The following is an 11,227-nucleotide window of genomic DNA, read 5'->3' on the forward strand; positions in this document are numbered from 1 at the left end:
ATACAAAGTGTCATTTTTTTAGATTTTGTCTATCTTTTTATTTTGAATATGCATCAATTAAAGACCTTTATGTTTGGTAAAATACTTATCGATATTATTGATATTAATTTTAAAAATAAGAATTTATTTGATTTATAAAAAGGTTACACCAATCAACATGTTTATACACACAAACACTCATGCATATGCATATTCATACACATACACGCATGCATACACATCCATAGATATACGTATGCGTATATATTGAAACAAGGACATCAATATGGAGTGTCATATATTTATGGAGTGTCATATATTTCTTAGAATTTTGTCTACCTTTTTTTTTCAATATGCATCAACTAAAGACCTTTTATGCTTGGTAAAATACTTGTGTTCATTTGAAAAATAGAATATATATACAAAGAAATATAATTTTGGAAAGCCTAAGGGCTATGATCCTACAACATTTCATATTAGGATGTCTTCACTTGATTGTTAAAACCTTATCATATATCATCATTTTTTGTCAAAATCTAAGTGAACAAAAATGGGAAGATTGCTTAAGTGTCTTTAAATGAAGGAACTTTAATTGAAGGCCCTCACTCAAAGGTACCTTCATTCAAAGGTCCCTTCTCATAGGTGTTTTGGGTGTACAACATTGAAATGGGAGAAATGGCCTTCTATTGAAAACCTCTTCTCTCAAGCCCTATTTATATGTGGTAGGCATTGTATCTTTGAATAATGAACCTTGATTTGAAGGTGTTCAACAACTTTTACCTTTCAAGACTCAATTTTGTATCTCATTCCACAAGTGAGACATGCCTTTATTCTTCCACCTTGACATACTAATGATAAAAAATAATACTCATTTGTTATCCATATGCTCCTAGATTGAATATCTAGATCTAGATTATTTTATTACAACAATTTTAAAGTGTGAAATTTGAATGATTTATGGATATAGCTATGAGGTCATGGATGTCTGAAATGATCATATTGAATTCATCTAAATATAAGGACATAAAAATGCATCACATAAATTTGTGTTTATTAGCCCTAGATGGTATGGGTATAAGCAAGAGCCAGCCAAAATTAAAAGTTAAAATTTGAACTTAGGAAAGATGGGTCTACAACCACAAGAGCATCCTTATGATCACAAATTTATCATGTAACTCGAAGGGGCCAAATCATAATAGGTAACATGTGTATAAAAATATGTGCATGCATGGGATTGATGAATAAGTGGATAGAGAAAATGTATACACATGTGTAAACATAGAGATGAGATAGGGGTAGGTACATATAGAAGTGTGTAAGGGGTAGGTGAGTAGCATAGTGCAAGTGACCCAACTTGCACAAAAAATATTATTAATCAAATTGTTGAAATGTATCAATCATTCTCTCAAGACATGCAAAAAAGTAAATGATAAATGGTATGGGTAATGAATTTCACCATTATATTTTCTCCCACTTTGAGTTGTGTGAGAATCCTAGAATGATCACATATCTCAAAGTATGTAGCACTCGCAATCATGGGAATAAATAAATATTTAGACATTAAAATATATTGTTGGGGATTCATATAAAGTAATGAAGCCTATAATATGTCATCATGTAGGTTTTCCTTTTGTATAGAGATAAGGATAAGTCTCTCTAAAAACATGGAATTGTATATAAAACTTAATATAAAAATGTTAACAACAAAATATGACCTTGCAGTTGGTTGTTTGTGAGATACAAGGGATTGTAAGAGAGGGAAAGTAGTACATGAAAATTTAATGCAAAGTAAGCATGCAATTATGTAATTCAATAAGTATAAGGAATATATCATACATGAATCATATGAATCTATTGATTGGTAAGTGTGTTAAGCACATGAAATGTAGATGATGTTGAGGAGAAACACTATTATGCTACCTTGAATGGGAAAACACACCTTTGTAAGCATGTAAAGCACCAAAGTTGCATATACCCTAATGTGGCATCTAAGGGGATGAGCACACATTCAATATAGTAAATTAAAAAATATTGTTGTTAGCTATAAGAATGCATCTAGATAATAACTGTGTTATGTTGAATCTCCAATTGTACATGGAACCTCCATGATACCATGATCATCAAGTCAAGAATGTTCCTACATCAAATTCTCATTGAGTATAATATGTATGTATCATATAGTCAACAAGTCTAAGTCCCACAACATAACTATATCAAGTACCGCGATCTCTCTACCTCATAATGACAACCAAACCAATAAACTAAGTGACCAAACTAGGAAAACCAAACAAAATATGCATCCACACTAAAATATCTATCAATATAGATGACCCATGTTTAAGTTATCTATGCAAATTACAAGTATAGACAACCTGCAAGTTTGTACAATTCATAAATCTCACAATGCAATATATAAACTCAACCATGCATTAACAATCATGTCAAACAAGGACAACCAAAGATAAACATTTAAGTTTTCCATAGCTTAAACACCAAATCACCTATAGATTCAATTGTCATAAGTTCACAAAGTATTACAACGAAAACAATCAATAAACAACTCAAACAAAATATAAGTGAATAAATCACATATCAACACCTTTAAATCTTATCTACTATGAAGTACTTAGAAAATATTCCCTCACCTATTAAAATTCCAAAATTAGACACCATGGGCACAAGATATGATGTGTTCAAGTACAAAATAATTTATAACTAGCATTATTTGTCCAAAATAATAATACCACAACATAGTATTAAAAAGGCTTTTTATTAGCTATAAGAATACAAAAATATGGCTCCCTAGGTAAAATTTATGGCTTCCCAAAAAAGTTATCCTCTTAAATGAATTTAAAATAGCCCTAGGGGTTGGGTAGTGGTGGGTTGGTGGTCCTTTGACTACACTATTGGAAATAACAATGGATTGGCAGCCTTGTGACCTAGTAGAGGTAATGGTGGCGGGGGCAATGTTGGGGTAGACTACATTGTGTTTTTATTATGCTCACATGCCTGCATGTTTATGATCCTTTTCTTGCATATCTTATGGTTATGTGTTTATGATGCTTATCATGCTTGTACATATTATATTACATGTTTTTTATCATTAGTGAGCCTTCATCTTACATATTACTTTTGCTTTCATAATCCTTATCTAATTTATTTTTGCTATTATTGTCATGTTGTTTTCCTTCATTAAGGGTAACATTAGGGGACACTTTACCTTTTCCTTATTTATACGTACTATCATGATTACTTTACTTGGATGTTCTACATAGTTATATGACGATATCTCTTACCAGCTTTATATGATTTTTCTAATCATAACCTTTTCTCCTTACCTCTAATTTTTTTCATATTTTGTTTGTACCAATTGGAGGGGAAAATATATATCATTAACATTCCTTTTGCAAGTTATGTTTTATAGTGACATTCTCATAGTTATTACCATGTTGAAGGGTGTTTCATCAAACTTTTCTACGTTGTCAGAACATTTCATTTAGTCAAAACCATAACATTTTTTACTTGGTCATTTCTATTTTATTGTCAAAATATCTTATTGGTCTCCTCTTTACTTTGATTATTTTTTAGGATAGTTTTCAAGAAAGTTGTAGTTAGTGGGCCTATTCTAGATGTGTGATGGATGCTACTCATCACATATTATTTTTAGCTTTTTAGGTTTTTTTTTACTACATATTTTACACTTGCATCCTCATAGTAGTTCAAATACACATCAAAGTAGGAGTAAAATGTAATGGTGATCTTAGCTTGTATTGTCTTTATAAACACTCAACCCCCTAAAATAGATTTAATCCTTATATTTCACATGCACTACCTTGGATCGTATCTATAGGTTGAGAAGTGATCCAAGTCTTTTCCACTATTGCAATTCCAAACCTCAAAATTCTAAAATTCAAGTTCAAATTAAACCTTGTTGACGTCCTCCTACTAGTCATTATGATCCAACCTAGCATACATTTGTGTGCCATGTTGTGTTTAAGGACATTAATCATTTACTTTAAAATCATGAATGAACAACTTAAGAATCATTAAAAGAACATTCATGCATATGCACATTATAGAAAAATATTAGAGCATCCTAATTATATTGTCATCATATGCAAATGAATGCATGCATATTGTCATCGATCTTAGTTCATTATTAGTAAAATGGTTCACCTAGAGGCTTGACTAAAGAGAATGAGACCTTTGCCTAGCAAGTTCCCAAACAATATTGATAGACAACACTCTTTCAAAGACATGCACAATAATTTGAGCCAAATCCGTAATAGTTGTTTGTTCCTTGTGAGCTCATTTTCACAACTCTAAGTTTAATTCCATGAATTAAATCATTTATATATTTGTAATGATCAATTTTGTAAGCTTAAATTGAATTGTAAGAAAATATAATTAATTAAAAAATTCTAAGACATTAATATGACCATTGACCTTAATTTTTAATGATGTAATGAATTAAAAACCTACATTATAAATATTATTGTATTCCCTCTAGAATCTAAATATCCTAATTTGTAAATCTATATCTAATATTAATTCAAACTTATTATCCCTTATTCATTATTATATTTTAATTAATTTACCTAAAATATTATTTTATTTTATTTTATTTTTATTAAATATAATAAATTTTAAAGAACATATGAGAAACTTTTTGAGTCAAAAGTTTTTTAATAATAAATATGATTATTTTGATGTCAAGGTGTACTTGGAAGGGTTTCTATATCTTTCTTATAACAAAAATTCTTTTTGATAATTTAATTATTTTGATGTCGATTCTTGGAAGCCTTTTGTCTTTCTTTTTCATTTTTTAATAATAATGAATAAAAGTATTTTGATGTTAATATTTGATGTTTTTTGGTTGAAGTTCTTATAATTTGTTATTTTTAGCCCGACACTATCCTTTTTATGTGTATGAAGGAAATATTTTTTTTTGTGAAAAGTTAACGTGTTTATATGTGCATATAGAAGGGACGAAAAGATTCCAAAGAAAATATATTATGTTATGTTAATGGAGTGATGTTAAAAGAAAGAGGTTGGTTTGTTATTAATATTTGAAGTCTTTAATTTATATGATATAGGGGAGAGGGTTTAAATGTTGTGTATTTTAATTATGTTAAAATATATTATGAGTGTTTGACATTTTATTTTATTTTATATGTATATATTAAATTATTATTATTATTTTTAAATTATGTTTGACAAATTTTTCAACGTGATTAGTGATGTTGGCATGATACATTTTTTTGGCTTCATGTGAAACACTTTTGAATTGGAGCTATGAACTGGTGAGGCCACAAACAGGGGACTTCATCTCCACACTTCATTTGATCAAACCCGCAAGTTCAATGACCCAACGAAAGCACAAGCCATGCAAGCTTAGTGGCCCAACAGGGATTTGAACCTTGGTGGTTTCTTAACCAATGAAGTGTTTTAACCACAACACAACATGTCCAAAGACAATGCACATCAAATTATCAATAGTTCATAGAAGATATAATATTTTTTCAATAATCAAATTTTGGGAAATTTTAGTTTTCTAAAATTTCATATTGTCTTGTTGACTTACGAGATATTAGACCAAATAAAAAAATAAATACAAATTTAAAATCACATTGTTACACAAACAAAATGATCAAAGTCTTGGAAACTCACACCCCTAACCCCACTATCTAGCATAGTATTTAAGATCCTAATTAGGACTGAGATAAATTACATAGGTCTTCATGTCCCCTATATTACACAATTACATTTTTCACGTACAACATTATGTTCTCATACAAAATTCTCCTCATCTTTGCCTTCATCCTCCTTTAAACTCTAACATGTTGGGAACAATGAAATAGCCTCCATGGGAAGAATGACTTTAAGCTTCTTATCATTCATTTTTATGACCAATTGAAGACATATCTGCCTCCTCTTGATAGCATGAGGGTGCTCTAGAAAAAAATCAAAATGTACTTCAACCTATTGGACCATGCCTTTGATGTCATCATGGAGAAGGTAGGAACTAGTTGATGTTGAAATCATGGACACACATGAAAGTAATTGAGTCGTGTCAAATGTATTTCATCCTACTTCTTGCGTGAATTGAATCCAAAAATAACTTTTGCATAGTTGAATGTATACTCATCCTTAGAGAACCATTTGTTCACTTGACCAACTCCCAGATATAGACTGTCCACTGTTAGAATATAGGATTACTAATTACTAATTTTGTGATCAACAAATGCTATGAAATCTACCACCACTTCTTCATTAATCATTCAATATTTCCTTTTCTTTGATGTTTTCCCCTACTTTTCCTTTCTATGGCCACCGCCAACCATTTTACCATCCAAATGCTAAGAACCGACTATTGAAGCCATGGGAAGTTGCCACATCTCAAAAATATGAAACACAAAAAGATGAGTAACAAAAATATCTTTCTATCACCTTCAATGGTTATACATCAAAATTGAGGGCCATCACATCTAATAATTACTCTATGTGTTCTCCACCTCATAACACTCTATCTTGTTAGTGAGAGATAACAAATATAATATTAATAATGTTATTTAATAAAAACATAATTTATTTGTGATGTCTTATTAAACAACCAAAACTTAAAAAACAATAACAAGAATAATTGATAAGTGAAACAAAATATATTAAAACTATTATATATATATATAATTATTTAATTATGTAATTTTTTAATTTATTACTTAAAAAAAAAAAAATTTAAAAAAATATCTTTTTAATTTACATTATATAAAAATAATATCTAAAATAATACAAATATTAAATGCATGTTAAAGTAAACAATACCTTTTTTCCTTATCTATCTACATAATCATCTACATGTTTATACATTTAGATTATTTAAATGACCACAATATTACCCACCCACTCATCCCCACATCAATCATATGACCCAGACTTTTGTTAGCCCTCTCAAAACTACCCTAGCAAATAGTAGGGGCAATGGAATCTCCTATTGGGAGAGAGAAACACAAAGATGGTGCTCCTTGCTTCCATGTGCAAATATATTTCAAATAAATAATTATTTTTATTTAATTTATTCAAAATTTATATATGCTTTCTATGTTCTATTGAATTACTATTGAAAAATAAAATAATTTTTTAATTAAAAATAAAATAAAAATAAATATAATTCATGTTTAGATCTCATTTTTATTTATTTATTTATACTTATTGATGTTTCAATGTGTGTAATAGTTTAGATAAAAAGTAAAAAATGATATTCGTAATTGTAAAGAAAAATACTTATATTAATTTAAATACTTAAAGGAACACATACATATAAATCTCAAATTATATTAATTCATAATGATTGTAAATAATAAAGTAATATATGATAATGTATAACAAATTCAATATAGATATCTTAGAATTGATATCTTTGAATTCCTTTAGACATGTGTATTTAAGATATCTATACTAGTTTCAAGCATTATTTAGGTTTTTAAATGGTAAGTTATTTTTTATTGTGAAATATCAACAATAGACTAAAAACATGTGTTAGACCAACTCAAAATGACTAGTCGAAACATTAACAAGGATTTAAATTAAAATTTAAAGGTTAAAATCCATGACCATGTAAAGGACTTGGGTCAATTTTGCACTTATAGATCTAATCTAAAGTAGCAAATAAAAGATCTAGGAATCTAGACTAATTTTTAGAGATAAGTGGCGATGGGATTATGTTAAGATAATGTGATGAGCCAATATTTAAACAAGAATGTTGATTTTCCCAGGTTTTATTGGATGTATTTTAATGTATATATATGATTCAATCTGATACTTGCATTCTTGGCATTCTATGTGTTCTCAAATTGAATAACATTATACTATATATATTCCTTTGGAGAGGCGTGTCCTTGAACGGACATGTCTCTCCTTTAACTATAATAATTTAATCAATATTCTAATGTTTCATCAATCAATTATTATTTTAGAATAATATAATAGATTAATATTGAATATTAAATTTTATATGATTATTAATAATATAATAATATATTATTATTATTAATCAACATATATTATATGTATTCTAAATGATCATTCGACTAAAGCTACAAACATTAACACTCCCTCTTAGCTAGGGAGGATGATCAGACATAATGTGTAGTGATCTCCCATGTCAACACTTATGGCCCTCACCATAGCTACACAAAACATAATTAACACTCCCTCTTAGCTAGGGAAGATAAAATCAATGCAAATGCATTAAGTCTAGATTAATTATGGAATAGAGAAAATATCATCTCACTATGATATCAGGAAGTATGGTATAAACAAGAATATCAAGGCACATGATATTCACCATAACTCAAAAATATCATCTCATGATATTGGGAGTATTTGCATCAACCATATGATGCTCATCACAGGGGAGTATTTGCATCAACCATAGTCTCAAGGTATGAATTTGCCTCCGTCGACGATTCTATTCACAAGCTCTTGCATGGATTGCCTCTGTCGGTGATTCTATCCATAAGCTCTTGTGTGGATTGCCTTAGTCGGCGATTCTATCCATGAGCTCTCATGTGGATTGCCTCAGTCAACAATTCTATCCGTGAGCTCTCACATGGATTTCCTTAGTCGGTGATTCTATCCACAAGCTCTTACGTGGATTACCTCAGTCGGCGATTCTATCCATGAACTCTCACGTGGATTGCCTCAGTCGGCAATTCTATCCACAAGCTCTTATGTGGATTGCCTCAGTCGGCGATTCTATCCATGAGCTCTCACGTGGATTGCCTCAGTTGGCGATTCTATCCACAAGCTCTTGAGTGGATTGCCTCAGTCAACGATTCTATCCATGAGCTCTCACGTGGATTGCCTCAGTCGGCGATTCTATCCACAAGCTCTTACATGGATTGCCTTAGTCAGCGATTCTATCCATGAGCTCTCATGTGGATTGCCTCTGTCGGCGATTCTATCCACAAGCTCTTATGTGGATTGCCTCAGTCGACGATTCTATCCATGAGCTCTCATGTGGATTGCCTCAGTCGGTGATTCTATCCACAAGCTCTTAAGTGGATTGCCTTAGTCGATGATGCTATCCATGAGCTCTCACATCGATTGCCTCAGTCGGTGATTCTATCCACAAGCTCTTACGTGGATTGCCTCAGTCGATGATTATATCCATGAGCTCTCATGTGGATTGCCTCTATCGACGATTCTATCCACAAGCTCAAGTTATTGTAAGATCGTGACCTTCCAATAACCTCAAAAGTACAAGTGGAAATCATTTAGAAGTCGTCACTTCCTTATGATTTACACAGGGCCCATAAGGCATTAAATGATTTCATTAGTATAATAATCAATTGAATCATGTTTTACCTCATAAGTATTTCACCTTCAATAGTGAAAATCCCTCTCAATCACTATGATCGAAATTGTCACAAGTTGACTGAACCATCTGCTCCCTTTGAAGCTCAAGTTCTTGTATCAACCTCTTGTCCTCTTTTGAAATGTCAGACTCCCTCTGCATCTGGTCTCAATCATCAATTCGTTTATAAGCATCAATTTATTTCTCCCTTTAATTTAATTTTATTGTGCTTTCATCCTTAAGTTAAAAAAATTTCCTTTCATAAGGTGAGCCCATATAAGAAATATCATGCATGAATCATCTCTCATCACAATTCCCTTTGAATGATGTAGAACATTTTCATAATTTTGATCAACACTTTCATTATGATCTACCACACACAGTCGTTAATAAATTTTGCAATTTACCAAATTTATCCAATCTCTTCGGTGAGATGTTAGAAAATATAATTACAAACATTTGCTCCAAGTTATAGCCAGATCCAACGGTTAAAACAAAAGTTATGACATTTTTCCCAAAACTACTAACCCTAGGTAGGGTTTCAAGTGACCTGCACCAAAGTCGTCATATCTTGCACAAAATTGAATCAAATTTGATGAGATAAACATATTTGAAAACTAGAAACACAGATATTTCCCTCCATATATTATAGTCCTCATTTTGAGGCCAACCAAGGGCCGTACAATGGCATATTTTAGATTGAAAATTCTAGAAAAAAACTGAATTCTCCAACCCTCTCCAACCTCCAAATTAAACTTCATAGGCCTAACCTCTGATACCATGTTGATTTTCCTAGGTTTTATTGGATGTATTTTAATGTATATATCTAATTCAATCCGATACTTGCATTCTTGGCATTCTATGTGTTCTCAAATTGAATAACATTATACTATATATATTCCTTTGGAGAGGCATGTCCTTCAATGGACATGTCTCTCCTTTAACTATAATAATTTAATCAATATTATAATGTTTCATCAATCAATTATTAATTTAGAATAATATAATAGATTAATATTGAATATTAAATTTTATATGATTAATAATAATATAATAATATAACATAATAATATATTATTATTAATCAACATATATTATATGTATTCTAAATGATCATTTGACTAAAGCTACAAACATTCACAAAGAATATACCAGTTATAAATTTGTTTTTGATATTAAAAAGCTGCATAACGAGGGTGATGTCCTTATTACATCCACAACAAAATGACATCAAGAACTAAACATTAGCACAACCACAATAAAATAATATAAAAAACAACTAGTTAAGCAAAAGTTCATAAGTAGTCATAAACCACCAACCAAAAGGAATAAACCATAGTCCAACAACAAAACAACAACTAACAAAAAGGCTTCTTCAAAATAAAATCCTTACTCTTGATAACCTCATGAGGAGAGGTTTTCAATTACCGAATAGGTGTTTTTTGTGCCTTAATGATAGTGAATATGTTTCACACCTTGTTCTACATTGTCCTTTTATCTATGATATCTAGAGTAGAATCCTTAATCTCTGGAGGATTGTCTGGGTCTTTCCTTAGAAGGTGGAAGATTTTTTTACCCAATGGAAGTGCCTCTCTTCTAATCCCATTTTGAAAAATATTTGGTCTTTGTTATTTCCTTTTGTGTCTTGGCAGGTTTGGAAAGAAAGAAACAATCATATATTCAGAGATGCAAATTGTTCTTCTGAGATTGTTTTTGAGAAAATTTGCAAAGTTGCTAGAGAGAACTTGAATGTATCTATTGGTGATGTTGGGTTGGTTTCTTCTTCCTATGTCAAGGATGAGGATAAGATTGTTGCTAGGAGATGGGGGCTTCAAGTTGACATAAGTAACTATAAAGCTAAAAAGAGTAGGGATGGTATTGTCTGGTACT

Source organism: Cryptomeria japonica, chromosome 1 (genome assembly GCF_030272615.1).
Source record: "Cryptomeria japonica chromosome 1, Sugi_1.0, whole genome shotgun sequence".
Taxonomy (NCBI): Eukaryota; Viridiplantae; Streptophyta; class Pinopsida; order Cupressales; family Cupressaceae; genus Cryptomeria; species Cryptomeria japonica.